Source organism: Synchiropus splendidus, chromosome 1 (genome assembly GCF_027744825.2).
Source record: "Synchiropus splendidus isolate RoL2022-P1 chromosome 1, RoL_Sspl_1.0, whole genome shotgun sequence".
NCBI lineage: Eukaryota > Metazoa > Chordata > Actinopteri > Syngnathiformes > Callionymidae > Synchiropus > Synchiropus splendidus.
The window spans coordinates 33,475,727-33,491,333 of record NC_071334.1 but is presented as its reverse complement, the minus strand read 5'-3'; the positions used below and the strand labels follow the sequence as shown (position 1 = coordinate 33,491,333).

At 43.8% G+C, this 15,607-nt stretch overlaps 2 non-coding genes across 2 annotated transcripts; both read right to left on the bottom strand.

The window, feature by feature from the left end:
• Window positions 1-14,026: 14,026 nt before the first annotated feature.
• On the bottom strand, window positions 14,027-14,098 carry trnaq-uug (transfer RNA glutamine (anticodon UUG)). Its single transcript has one exon. It is a non-coding gene; the product is annotated as a tRNA-Gln (tRNA).
• A 503-nt stretch (window positions 14,099-14,601) lies between these two features.
• trnaq-cug (transfer RNA glutamine (anticodon CUG)) lies at window positions 14,602-14,673 on the bottom strand. Its single transcript has one exon. It is a non-coding gene; the product is annotated as a tRNA-Gln (tRNA).
• Between the last annotated feature and the right edge of the window lie 934 nt (window positions 14,674-15,607).

Sequence of the window (15,607 nt, the reverse complement as noted above, 5' to 3'; positions counted from 1 at the left end):
ATTTTATTTTATTATTATTATGTATTTATTTACTATTTTTTAATTTTTTCTAAAATTTTTTTTAATTTAATTTAATTTTTTATTTTTTTTACTGCTCTTCACTATTTGCTTCTGTTGTGATGATGGTTCTGCCCATGAGTATTGATATGGATGCTACACGTGTTGTTGTCTTATTATAGCCATCGCTAGAAAACAACACCGCTCTACACCGGTTATATGATTACGTAATTTTGTTATTCCGCAGGTCGTATTTTTTCATATTGTACTAGGGTTATTTTCATACTACTCTGTTTATATTAATATCATATTAACTGCTATCCGAGGTCTTGCTTCTAGATTGTATTTACATTTGTATTGTTGTCGATATTCTGTTTCAGCTCTCCCCCCTGGGTCTTGGCCTTTGTGGGAGACATCGACGCCAGTTTCCATAGTACCTCTGGATCTACTATCCGGACCGTTCCCTGCTGAAGACTCGACGTCGGCATCTGGGCAACCCGCACCTCCACAGCCACCGTCGCCGACACCATCAGCGCCGCCAGCAACCACAGACAAGCCGCGGACATCGCCCCGGATACCAACGACGAATGCAGAGTACGTACTGTAGGAAATAGTTCGATGTCTTCGCAGTTAACTCTTCCTACCAATTGTGTCCGTTGTTCCAGGTGGTTGTCAATAAAGAAACTTCAACATACCAATAATCAGTCTAGTTTATTCTCAGCGTAGCAAACAATCAGCCAAGGCAAAATACAGATCGATCCGGGCTCTTCTCTGGGTAGAGTCTGCAGCACAACGAGAGTCGTGACTTACAGGTCAGACACCAGTAGAAGCACACATCGAGATGACTACTTCTCCTTCTTATACTATTCAAGGTGTTGTCTTCAGTAACTTTCCACTTGGGTGTTGGCGGTTTCGAGGTGGCGGTTGCTGTTCTCCTTTTTGGTCTGGTCAGCGGGTCATCCTGAGTGCAGACGTCTGTTTTTCCATCGATTGGTCAATTTCTGCAAATCTGTAAATAATTCTGCTCACGCTGCAATCTGCACACACTGCAAATGTTTGATTAAGACATACTCATGTTGCAGAGACACATGCACCATGTGTCCCCTGTACTTCATTAGTATCACACAATATAATCAATCTATTCCCTTTAGTACGCTTGAACGACGTCTTCATCAGAGTGAAATACAGAGTCGTCGTCTAGCACGTCAAGCACGTCAAGCACGTAAATACCGTCGTTTGGTGAGAAATCTACGTGAAGGTAAGATTAACAACTATTTCGACGCGTAATCAGCAGGGATGCATATGTCTTATATATTATTATAATCGTTACAGAACTCATCATTAAGGACGTCACGAATAAGGCGTTGGTGTCTGAAGTTCTGAGACTCCTAAAACAACAAGGACCTGGCGGTAACAGACGTCGTGGACTGATCTGACTGAAGTTCGACCCAGTAAGGTCCATTTGGATCCTCATAATTTAAAAGCAGGGCTGGGTGATTACGGTTTGAGGATGCTGTTGCGCCGCGGGTGATTGTGTTTTGAGGTCGCTGTTGCATCGCGGGTGATTGTGTTTTGAGACTGTTGTTTTGTTTATTAAATTTTTTAAATTATTATTTTATTGTTATTGTTATTATTGTTATTACGCTATGGCCAACCATGATGGTTTTCCTTCCGGTTCTGACCCTGAATCCACACACAACCAGGACACTACACCACACCTCATTGACCAGAGTGCCTCGTCAACACATATGTTTCTGTCTGACTTGTTTGACGACGTGTCTGAGGGGGATGTAGTGCAGGTCTATGATCCGTGTATAAACGAAAACATGGAGTCAATTTTTTTCGGCGAGAGAGAGGGTAACCGAATTTTAAATATGGTTCCTGCATCATCCCGCAAGGGTAGGGCCGATACCTCTTTAGACAACGAGAATTGGTTAGAAAGGTTTGTCGATAGTCTGCAGACGACTGATTCAGGGACACCTGCTCTTGACCCTCTGGTAGATGTGTCTGACTCTAACTGTAGCGATGACAATGTTGATGATGACGGTGATTCGGTTCAGGAAGGATGTTGTGTTGGAGGTACCGGTATTGAATCCGAAGTCATAGAGCCTTTTAACACAGATAGGATAAGAAGGGTGCTAACACGACCTGTTGTACCGGACACTCCTGATTTAGCTACTTTCTACAGAGGTTTGATGCAACAGGTCAGGGAGTTGGCTGATGAAGCGCAGAGACTGGCAGATCGAGAGGATGTGGTTCAGCTTGAAGTGGTAGGCGAAGATGTTCAAGAACACGTTAATGTTGTGGTTGAAGGCGACGGCGGGAATATCTACCCTGCTTTTGAGTCATCGCTATGGGTAAGAGAATTGAATTAACGGTCCAAATTGTACATAACCCTCGAGGAGGCGCTAAACTTGCGTTTTTAGCTCGAGAAGACGCTGGATGCCGAAATTATTGGTAAAAAAAGACGACATCTCTATGTAGTTGGTGGTGACGGAACCGAGCAGCTTTGCTTCGCAATCAGCCTTTCTTGTCTCCTTAATCCTAACCGTGCGTATCAAGATTGTGTTGAGTTGGGGAGGGAATTACAAAACAAAGCTGGTTTAGATTCTCAAACACCTATCACGTTCACAGATATACCCCTGTTTGAACGGATAGTGAGGCGTAAAATTGTTGTGTTTCATAAAACGACAGCAAACCATCAACCACTTATACTTGTTTCTACTTCAGGGACACTATTATGGGGTGAAGAACCCAAAAGGTTTTTTAGGAACACGTTACTTTTGTGTCAGCTGTCATAAGGGGTATGAAGATAAATCAAAACACATATGCAAAGGTCACTGTAGCGTTTGTCACGATCCTGTTTGCCCTACAGAGGTCCCAGACCCTGTAACTTGTGACGACTGTCGCAGGGTTTGTAGAACACCTTCCTGCGTTGCGAGACACAAAGAGATCGGCGCTAACGGCTCGAGTCTCTGCCAGAGATACAAAAAATGTGAAAAATGCGGAAGGTGCCGGTATATCCCGTTAAAACCGGGTAAACCCAACCATTGCTGCGTTGTGCTTAAATGTCACATCTGCGGTGTAAAATTATCGTCGACTAACGAGGTCCATCATTGCTACATTCAAACCGTCGCCAGGAAGACTGAGCATCCTGATCTGGTTTTTTATGATTTTGAAACGTTTACAGACGACCAAGGTAGACATGTCCCTTTTATAGTGTGTGTAAAGATGCAGAGAGGCGAAGAACGGGTGTTTTATGGTCTCGACTGTGTTAGAGCGTTTCTTTTATATTTCAGAAAGAACCGGTTTAGAGGCTGTGTTTTTGTTGCGCATAACGCCAGGAGTTTTGACAGCGTCATTGTCTTGAGAGGTATGCTTGATGAAGGGTTAATACCTAAGAGGATAATCATGACTGGTAGTAAGATAGCTAAAATTCATCGACTCTCTCTCATTCCTAACCATGCGACTCAGCTCCATGCCTAAAGCTCTCGGTTTCACCGACCGATGCAAGGGTTTTTTTCCACACAGGTTTAGCTCAAAAGATCATCTGCATTACATAGGGACCTATCCTCCTCCCTCAGACTACGGCGTTGAGGACATGTCAGACCCTGAACAGAGAGATTTTTACAGCTGGTATGAATCTGTGCGTAGGAATTCTTTCAATTTCAGGAGTGAAGCTATTCACTATTGCAAAAACGATGTTGACATTCTGGCCAGAGGATGCATGATATTTAGAGAGGAGTTTTTTAAAGAAACAGGTGTTGATGCGCTCTCATCCGTAACAATCGCCTCTGCGTGTATGGCTGTTTTCAGGACCAACTTTTTAAAACCAGACACATTAGCCATACCCTGTCCCAACAATTATGTAACAAGCGGTAACAAGAGGTTCTCAGATGCTTCCATCCAGTGGTTGCAATGGGAATCACACAGACAGGGCATTTTCATACATCATGCCTTGAACCATGGGGAGATGGCGTTTGGCCAGTGTTTTGTTGACGGTTATGCTGAAGTTGACGGTGTTAAGCAGGTCTGGGAGTTTTACGGCTGTTTCTTCCACGACTGTCCTTCATGTGTTGACCCTCAAGCCGTCTGCCCATTAAGAGGAAGACCATATGGCGAATTCTACTCTGCTACGATGGAGAGAGAGCAGACGTTAAAGTCTAATCACGAGGTGCGTCTTATTACCATCTGGGAACACGAATGGCGTTCTCTTCGACAATCGTGTGATGATCTCAGAGATTTTCTCTTAGATTTTGACACCCCTGAGCCTCTCAACCCTCGTAATGCCCTCTACGGAGGTAGAACCAGTGCTTTAAAGTTGCGTTACACGACAAAGTCTAGTGAAAAGGTTTTTTACGCCAATGTCACCTCTCTGTATCCTTACGTCAACAGCACGTGTTCGTACCCCCTAGGTCACCCCCGCATAATCCACAAGGACTTTGGCGATCCCAGACAGTACTTTGGTCTGATCAAGGCGGTTGTCTATCCTCCTAGAGGTTTACATGTACCTGTTTTACCCTATAGAGGACCAGGGGGTAAATTACACTTCACGTTATGCAGTATCTGTTCAAGTCGTAATGCTCAAGACAGTGACTGTATGCATAGCGATGACGAGCGTGCTTTGACGGGGGTCTGGGTCTCGGTTGAGTTCAACAAGGCTCTGGACAAGGGATACAAGGTGGCCAAGATTATCGAAGTATGGCATTTTGATAGATCTAGCGATTGTATTTTCGCAGGTTACATCCGTACATTCCTGAAGGGCAAGCAGGAGGCTTCTGGTTACCCTGCCGAGGCCGTTGATCAGGAAAGCCGCGACAAATACATTCGGGATTATCAAGCCCATCAGGGGATTTTGCTTTGTGCTGATAAGGTTTGTCACAACCCAGCAAAGAGACAGGTGGCTAAGGCTTGTCTTAATAGCCTGTGGGGCAAGTTCTGCCAGAGGGAGAACATGTCTCAGGTTTCTGTAGTGTCAGACCCCAACGAGTTTTTCAGTTTCTTGTTTTCAGGGAAATACGAGGTCAGCTACTTTAACGTGTTGGATGAGATAAAAGTTGTGATCCAGTGGCGTTACAAGGGTCTCTACCCTCCTGGTAAAAGCAGCAATGTTTTTATCGGAGCTTTCACCACTGCTTATGCTCGTCTGAAGTTGTACAGTTACATGGAGAAATTGCAGGAGAATGTTCTCTACGTTGACACAGACAGCTTGATATATGTGGTGAAAGACGGCGAGACACCTTTAAAATTAGGTAACTATCTCGGTGATCTGACTGATGAACTCGATGGGGATAGCATCGAGGACTTTGTTTCGGCGGGTCCTAAGACGTATGCTTATAGGACCAAAGGACAGAAGAAGGTTGTGATGAAAGTTAAAGGTATCACGCAAACAAAAGAATCTTGTCAGCGGATAAACTTTCTTGTAGAGGGCTATTTGCAGAATTCACCTGATGGGGTGCTTGAGACCCGGCAACGCAACATTGTCAGGGATAAAAAGAACATCACTTTAAAAAACAGATCAGTTACGAAAAAACTCCGGGTCGTGTACGATAAGAGGCGCTTGTTTTTGGACGGCACAACCAAACCTTTCGGGTTCTGAGTTTTGAGTGGATGAGGGGTCACTATGGAAGGAATTAATTTCGATCCGCGTTTGAAAACACCATTTTCATGTCTAGTGGTGGGACCGTCGGGGTCGGGAAAGACCCATTTTGTAAAATGTATACTTGAAAATTGTGAACATGTTATGGATGATGTCAATGTAAATATTGTATGCATTTATACTTCTTTTCAACCTATGTACAGTGAATTGCAAAAGATGAATAAAAATATCAAATTCATTGAAGGTTTACCTGAATCTTTTGAAAATGAAGATGTATTTCCTTCTGATAGAAAACATTTGATTATTCTTGACGACGTTATTTTTGAAGCTTCTGAAAACCCAGAGGTTGTTCGCATTTTTACGCAGTACAGGCATCATAAAAATATGAGTGTTATAATGCTGACGCAAAACTTATTTCATCGCGGTAAATATAGTCGTACTATTAGTCTGAATAGCAATTACTTTGTATCGTTTAAGAATCCTCGTGATAAAATGCAGATAAAAGTTCTTGCTCAACAGGTTTACCCGTCTCAAAGAGCTTTCTTTCTAGAAAGCTTTGAAGATGCTACAGCTGACGTTCACGGGTACTTAATCGTTGATCTAACACCCTCCTGTCCAGAACGCTACAGACTAAGGACTGGGATACTACCTCATCAGCGTCACACTGTGTACATACCAAAAACGTCTGCTTGAGTTATGTCAGCGCGTATAAAAAGAAACGCTGGTTTACTTAAGGAACTATACCAAGCTCCGTCAAAGAAACGTAAAGACATTTTGACACGTAGTTCCCGGGACTTTATTCAAGCTGTCAGTGAGATCGCCCTGAATGTTTTGAAGGGGAATGTACCATTGTCGCAGGCTCAGTTCAAAAAACTGAAAAAACAGAAGAAAAACATCAGACTCTTGGCTAATAAAAAAGCGTGCTTGAAGCGTAAACGAAGGATTCTTAAAAAGCAATCGGGTGGATTCCTGTTGCCGTTGCTAGTGGCTGCCGTTCCGATCATTGGAAATCTAATAGGGGGGCTTGTAAAGAAGTAAAACACTATGAAGACTGTCCAGAAAATGTATCTCGTCTCTCCTCGGCAAATTAACCAGTTATCACGTCCAACCTCTGACATCCGTGAAACTGCCAAAGATGAATTGAATGAGAAGATGAGGACCATTCTAAATGATTCTCAGTTAAACTCATATGAGAAGATTAAAAAGTACGATGCTCTATTGCAGAGATATTTAACCTTTACTAAACAGGATCAGAGAGACCAAAAGAGAGTAACTCTGACTTTACAACGAGACGGGGTCAGCGATCATCCCCTCGACTCTGACAGACGTGTCGAAAGTGTTCTAAAAACACCCTCTGTAACAGATGACCTGGGTAAGGATATTCTAAATAGCCTTCCGTCAAAAGCTTGAAGAAATGCTGAATACATTATCCAGAGGATATCCAAAAACGGTGACGGTTGGAATACGAACGGTGAATTTATGTATGAAGGAAATGCTGTAAAAGGCTCTCATGTGATCGATATATTCAAGTACCTTTCCCTACCGTATAAGAAAACAAGTTCTTCATTACCTGAGGGCTGGTCCGAGTTTCTCGTCACATTATTAAAGCTAAACATCCCTCTCACCCTGCTGTCCAATCCTGAAGCACGGGCTCAATATCAGAGACTTAAATCGAATTCCATCTCGCGAAAGAAAAGTATAGCTGAGAGCTGGTCTCCCGACCCAAAGGACCCTAAAGTGACGCCTCGACGACGCTTGACGCGTGTAGTGACCAAAGGGAAGAAATTGTCTCTAACGCCTCGATGGGTTTCCTGAATAATTGTCTTGTACACAGTTATTGTCTTTTCATCAATAAAATGTTTTATTGAATTACTATGAAATTACAGATTTTTTTTTAAACACACGCACAAACAAAATAAGATTAGTCACGCGTTACAATAGTCTTTAAAATACAGAAGAGAACAGTTTTGTTGTTTCCACGGACAGTGTGCACATCTTTTTAGACATTGCTGATGTCCTTTCACAAAGTTGTATACCATGAGGTCGTTTCTTAAGGTATCGTCACTGTATAGACTTAATACTTCTCCCATAGACAACCCTCTAGCACGATGACAGAGGTAGAAGACGCAATGATGTTCTGTAGTTGGCCATTGTTGTACTCGATGTTGCCTGAATGTTTCTTGAGAAACTTTAAAATATTTTCAGGGTAATGTGTAAAGTAGGGCCCCATTCCAAATGAGTCAAAGAAAGTTGTTCTACCGTCTTCTTCGAGAGTTAAAGCCAACCAGTGCTCTCCTGGTTTATGTGCCGGATGTGTGTTGACGATGAAATATGCAGGCGGTCTGAGGGGTTGTGTCAATTGAGGCAACTTATCCGACGGCCATACACCGTAAAATGTGTCACCCAAGAGACCTCTCAGCAGCCTCTGTAACTGGAGACTATCCATAACTTTTTAATAATAGTCCACCAGCACTTGTCTTTTCGCATCAATCTCCAGAATGGAATCATAACAAGCGTACACAATCAGTGTTACGGTGTTTGGTAAGGGTACTCTGAATCTCATCTCCAGTCTTAAATTCCCATTTGAGACAGGGGAGAGAGCATCGTTGTCGTCAGCTGGATTGAGATTAAATGCAAACAACGAATAACCGTTGTTAAAACCTTCACGGTCAATGCTTAGAGGTAGGTCCTTCAAATGTCTTCCTGTAGCTAGAATCATGTTATAAAACTCTCTGACCGCCATACTGTTATTAAACTGAGGTTGAAAAGTTTTAGTGGGGATCTGTCGACCGTCCTGACAGAGGGCGAGATATTCGTTGTTGTAATGATGAAAATTGAACGGGGAGAGATCTCTCCTACCGGTAAATGCCTCATGATGTACCAACCCTAAAACCACGTATTTAGGTATTGAACCCAGAAATAAATTCTCCTGGGTACATATTCTTGAGTTTTCTGGAATGGAGTATGTTTTTACATTGACTCGTGAGAGTGGGTAGAGAGCATTTCCTTTTAACAAACCCGCTGCATGACCTATTCTCACAGCTGGCGAAACAGTGACTTTCTTCACAAACAGAGAGGCGCCGAGGATTTTCAGACGAAAGGTGGAGTCGTGGGGTCCGGTCAGGCAGAAGGCGTCATTCGCCCTGGTGAGTTTAATTCTTAAATCGACCGAGTTTAATAACAGTCTCTCGCAGAAAAATATGTCGCTGTGGAGAGGACCGAGAAGATGTACTTCTCTGGATCTGCTCGTGAACTCTGCCCTTTTGTTAAGGCCTGCCTTGGGACCGTTTACAGTGACGATCGAGTCAACTGACCCAGGTGTGTCTCGGTAAAAAAGACCGGTGCTAAACTGTGTTTTAAGAGTGTCGCCTGAAAAGTTGAGAAGTGTTTCGATCATAGCTCTGTACGGGTGTGTGGAACTGGACTGCGAAATCATCCGATCCCCCAGAACCACATCGCACTGATCAAAGATTGTGTTTAGAGGATAATTGATGAGACCGACAGCGGCGTCGTTAGCCAGCGGGGTGCCATCGGCGTTAGTAATTCTTGCACGCACGTGTAGAAGGGTGTCGTTTAGGTCTAGATACTTTTCGCCGTCTCCCGGTATAAAAAACTCAATCGGGCCTCCTTCGCTGATAGCGGCTACTGGAGCAATTTCAGTGTAAATTTTGTCCTCGATGGAAAGCTGCGTCATCGGCGGCGTGAATAAATCCAGTTCTGCCAATGTGCATTCTGCAGATTTCTGATGTAGGAGCGCCATGTTACTGTATATACGTTTTTTTAATATATATCAGAGCTCCCTCTGGACTTCCTCTTGGCCCGTTTGCTTCTGTCAACTGGCTTCTTTCTTTTTTTGTTTGTACATTTATTTGAGCTCTGTGTTACACGTCGTCCTGGTGGTCGTCTCTTTGTCCTTCGTGATAAGACGGCTATACCGCCAGACCCTTCCTCTCTCTGTTGATCGCTCATTCCTCTCACGGTACGGGTGAACATATCCGAGGCTATGTTACCCACTGCTGATTTGAGATGAGGCTTCGCTATGGCAATACCTCTTTTCAAAAGAGGTGATACAAACCGAAACATTTTTGAGAAGAGGGAACCGATGCCTCGTCCGTACATAATCGGGGCTCCGTAGAAACCAGGTAGATCTCCACCCACCTGTTTTTCATAATATTGTACAAATCTGTGCGGGTCGTCTCTTAAGCCCGCGTGAACCATTGTGCTTGTTTATGCCTCGGTCTGCAAAGGCCGGTTATCTCTCTGGTGTTGTGGTGATGAATGAATTTCCAGACGATGATGCAAGGGCTATATAATATCCTCTCAAGTAACAGGTCTAAAGTGTAGAGTCACCACCACCTTTCCAAAGGTAAAATTGACTGGTTTGTTAAGATCTGATTTAATTTGGATCTGAATATTTTCAATATGGTTCTTGGCAACCGGTAAATAGTAAGCAGGGTTAAAATGTTGTATGATTATATCTGAGTAACTACCCTTGATTTCCACCGTTCTTAAAAGCGGTGCATATGCATCCCCTACAAGCTGCGGTCTTACAACGTCACTGTAACAGTAGAGATGGTAAAACCCCGCTTTTAAATCAACTGGATGCGGCGCTCTGAACTCGCAAAAATTGATCCAACTACCAGGCTCTACACCTAACATGTAAGCCAAAGGCGAGTTAAAAAGCACTAGGCTCTGACCGTCTCCATGAAGATCAATTTTTTGCCGTGCACTGTCAAACAGGAAGCGTATATCGTTATTGGTTTTTTTAAAGGTTTGCACCAACTCAGTGGTAATCCGATTAATAGAGCTGTAGTATCCACCCTTGAACTTCAGTTTGGAAATATCTGTCCCCGCGGTTTTGAAATGTCGATCAACCCCTCGCGGTTCGTCTTTTTTCCTCTGAGTTGAGGCGCCAGCGTCAGGATCCGGAGCCCTAAGTCTCGCCATGGCTCTATGAAATTCATCTTTATGCCGCCGCGGCGTGTTAGCATCTGTATCTGATCCTCTCGAGGGTGCCGTGTTTGTGCTGGAATCAGGTCCTCTAGGGTTCGGTTTCCAGTAAAATGACGCCGCATCCTCCGGAATATTATGCCACGTGTGAGGGTATGTAATCTCCGTCAAAGCAACCTCCCATTTTCCGTTTAAATCGATATGTTGTGCTAAATCAACGCGGAAAGTACCAATCGAGTTGTCTTTAAAAACTTTTGCACTGGCGTTTGATGGTAAAGTCACATAGAAGCCTGCGTTGTTTGAGCTGCACATGATGATATGATTCCCTGTGTAAAGGAGGATCGTCTTATATATTTTTTATATCTGAAGCTTTTACCCAGCTGTTGAATTTTTCAGGCCAGTTTTTCCACTGGACAAAGACTTGTCTCTCTCCTTTAACGCAGCGTTCCTTGAGAATCTTTTTCACGTGAAATACTTTATCCTTTACGAGTTGTACTTTTTGTAATTCTTGATCATAAAATGACCCCTGGATGGGCTCGCCGTTGAAATCTTTCAATTTATACACAGGCGGGTTGCGGTGAATACATTCAGTTATCGTAAATATCTCATCTGTAAAACTCTGCTCATACTTTTTGTCAAATACACCTCGCAGTTTTGATATCCTAACATGATCGCCCTCCTTAAATTTTGGATTCTGGAGACCTTTCGACGGTCTTATGTAAAGACTGTCAAACACTTGCAGAGTATTCTCTTTAGTTACTTCCATCGGTGTCATTTTTATACTACTGTGATAGCTGTAATTATAACTCTTTACTAGATCCTGTAAAACCTCGATGTAACGCAGAGTGTTTTTAGCTGTAAAATATCTCCACATCCGATTTTCAAGAGTGTGGTTAAATCTCTCAACCACAGAGGCCTTAACGTCACTCGCTGTTGAAAAATGATTAATACCCTTCCTTTCCATCAAAGCCTGGAAACTCTTGTTAAAAAATTCTTTCCCGTCGTCCGTCTGTAGCTTTGCAGGCGTCCCGCTCTCCTCCAGCACTGATTCAAACGCCTTCGTTGTCTCATTCGCAGTCTTTCTTTTTAAAACGCGTACATAGGCCTTCTTTGAAAATACATCTATAACGGTCAACAAGTAATTTTGATCGTCGTTATATCTAGCCAGTGCCTGCATGTCGCATAGGTCGGCCTGGAATTGTTGAAGAGGCCTGTGAACAAATACTCTGTTTCTCGGAAAGTTTACTCTGGCTGGTTTATGCAAGGTGTAAGCATCTTGTTTTGATAAAAAATCTTTAATAGATTTAGAACTGACTGGTTTTCCAGTCTCAACCTGCACCCCTCGGCGAAGGCGATCCACACCTCCATAGCTCCCAGGGTGAAGAGGATTGTAATAAACTCTTTTAATGATGTGTTTCACCGACATGCTAAACGAGAAATGAATGAGCTGAGATCAGAATATGCTTCTTAATGTTTTTTATTAAACAGGTTATGTCAGGATTCGAGTGTAATGTTATACAAAGAGAGTAAAGAAAAAAAGTAAATCACATACGAGGGAATCTCGTGTTTGTGACATCACCCAGGACCGGCGTTCTATTCCAGATTCTACTTGCTGATTCCAGACGTTCAATTAAAAGATCCTCAGGCTCGTGTTTGATGTATTCATTCCAGACAGTTGATTTCGGAGACCTCATTTCAAGCAAGACTGCCTCAGCCGTAGCCTTGGTTCTCATTTTCCCCAGTTGTACGTCATTCACGGTCAAGTAGTGTTGTACAGCAGGCAGAAAGTTCTTGTTACAGAGTCTCTTCATCAACGGATGGAAGTTAAGGCTGTAGAAATCATCCTCCATCTCTTCAAGACAGCTGTGTTGTAGTCGGCAGGGATGGTCTACTTGGCAACCGTAGCAGATCTCCCTCCAGTACATGCGCATGGTTTTACCTAGTAGATGAAATACAACTGTCTTTACAGCTTTCAGGAAGAAACCGCTTATCCATCCATCCGTTTCATCATTAGCTGCTGGTTCTTGGTCTTGAGAAGCTGAGGATGAAGCAGGCGGATGCACGCAGACAGTTTCGTTCTCGGTGTAGGAGGTTGTTGCTCTCCCTACAGGTTCCTCGTCACCATCCACATCTTCCATTTCAGCTGCATCAGAGTCATTTGCGTCGTCTTTAATGGCCGATGAAGGACATTCTCTGTCTGGCGTGTCGTTGTTAGAACCGTCGTACTTATGACCGTCACCCACCCCGTGTTCTACCACAGGTAGTAGAGGGAGCGACGATGAGTTGTTCATTCCGTACCCGATACCGCCTGTAGCAGCTCCGAGGAAGATAGTGCCAATACGTCTGGGAACACCTTCTGGCCTCATCGTTGTCTCTCTCTTGTCCCGACGGGCACGTCTACAGGGTGTTGCTCTGGAAAAAGCCCTCTTTATAGCAACCGTTAACAAGTAGGCGGTCCAAAGTGGGGAGGGTCTAAAAGGTCAGTGCTATTTTCAACACAATGGCATCATCCCATAAGCGGCTATGGTAGAAGAGACCGTCGATTTTTGGAGAAATCTCCTGGATTTTCTCACTCCAAGCATCCATCGGTATGGTTAACAGAGTACGAAATACACCGCAATCAGAATTAAAATATTCCAGGACGAAATCTTCTTCTTCTTCACCCGTGACTCCTGTTGATACTTTATGGATGGCCCTGAAGGACCAACGTCCTGATCCTGACATTTTAGCCAGCCAAATAGCCATGAAGGCCGGCTTCCTCTCCGTTCTATCAGATTTGTTGGACACGGCTCCAGCCTTCTGACGCTGTTCTTCTTCTTCAACCCTGGGAAGATTTTCCGGCTTCACCTCTCTCAGCACGCCCCAGTCGTTAGACGATAACACAGCCGTCTCCGTACAGGCACTCAAGGTTTCGCCATCCTCCAGCTGGTAAATGCACAATTCAGCTGTTTCGTACTTAAACACGTACCCCCATCTTCCATGACGTCCGTAAGGCTCTAGAGACCACTCGTCCTGCAAAGATTCCCCGGGTGGTGCCTGCGTACGCCGTAGGTACATTACGGATTTACGGGGAGCCCCTGCACCCATCCACGGGTCCTCAATAACAGTCACAGCCGTCTCTCTGATCACCGGTGATCCGCGCATCGATGTAGGGACAGCCATTGCTTGTTCCTGGCAACAGTCTGAAGGGTACATATATATACACACACACGCACACACACACACAGGGGTGATGTTTATACAGCTGTCCGACCCTCCACCCCCTGGTAGCGTTAATTATTTTCCTTCCTGTCAAAAACAAGGGGGTAGGGTTATTATTTTAATTTCCTGTTGATATAAAAATGGGAGGGTAATTATTTTAATTTCTTTTTTATATATAAAGGGGTGGGTTTATTACTTCCGGAAGGGGAGGGTTTTATTACTCCCGGGGGACCATCAATCATACAGGTTTGACATATAGTGGTCTCCTTCATCTCTCTGAGGTTCCACCGAGATTTGAACTCGGATCACTGGATTCAAAGTCCAGAGTGCTGACCATTACACCATGGAACCATGAGGATTCTGAAACTTTGGAGTGGTTCTTGGACATTCCTTCATAAAGCTCTTGCCAGTAGCAGCAAGAGGAAACCGCATTGTGCAATGCTTTCTCAAACACTCCACAGGAAACACATGAAAGTGAACCTATAGCATTTGAAAAGAACATAAAACAGTTGATAGCAGAGGATGGTTTTGATCCATCGACCTCTGGGTTATGGGCCCAGCACGCTTCCGCTGCGCCACTCTGCTTCGATCAGACAACACTGAGCTAGTATCCATGTGGAGGAACGCAGCTCTTGTCATGGAAATTCACTGTGCCTGCTATTCAGAAGAAAAAATAAAGACCATCTAGTGTTAGAGATCAAGTACAGAGAGTAATGAAAAATTCTTCAACTTGGGTTCTGTGTGGAATGGTGGTGTGTGAGCAGTTGTGTCTGGGAAGAACAGTATTTGCTGTAAGTAATAGTTACACCTTCCGGCAACATGACTGTGTCACTTTCAAGGTAATTTAAGACATGAGGTTCCACCGAGATTTGAACTCGGATCACTGGATTCAGAGTCCAGAGTGCTGACCATTACACCATGGAACCATGAGGGTTTTCAAACTTGGAGTGAGTGGTTCTTGGACATTCCTTCATAAAGCTCTTGCCAGAAGAAATGCAGCAAGAGGGAACCTCATGGTCCATTGCTTTCTCATGAACACTTCAAAGGAAACACATGAAATTGAACCTATAGCATTAGAAAAAAATATAAAGATGTTCATAGCAGAGGATGGTTTCGATCCATCGACCTCTGGGTTATGGGCCCAGCACGCTTCCGCTGCGCCACTCTGCTTCCATCAGACAACACTGAGCTAGTATCCATGTGGAGGAACGCAGCTCTTGTCATGTAAACTGTTCCTGCCATTCACTGGCATCAACAGCACAAACTGGACCTGAATGAAAGTGGTTGGAAAGACATCATTCCCTCAGATTTAGCCTCATGCACCAGGCTACACAGATGTGATGAAGAGCTGGGTGAAGACACTTTGCATTGTCAAGAGCATTTAAAATGGGACCCACCACAGTTTTCCCCAAAAATTCCTTATGAAATCAGTGATTTCCTTCATGATGTTTTCTGTCATCACATTCATTGTATAAACTATCTTACTCATGATAAGTGTGTTAACAATCACTATTTTCCCTCTCAGTCCTAACTTCCTGGTTTTCCCAGAGTTTAATCCTTATTGTCTGTTTCATGTTGTCTTTTCAGAAGAGAAATCCATGAAGGTTCTAGACGTCCTTCAATGTTGAAAACCTGCCAACCAGTGGCAGAAATATCATCTCTAACAGACGTCTGGACTGCAAACAACTCCTCCAGGATCTCTGCTAACTGTCATCGCACCACTTTCATGGAGTCAGAAGCCTCTTGGTGCCACTGGAAAACAAGGCACGGAATTGTTCTTGAGCAGAGATAGAGAGACAGTGAACAGCTGGAACAACATTTGGCTTTGTTGGTGGAACAAGCTTGGACTGAATGGTGGTT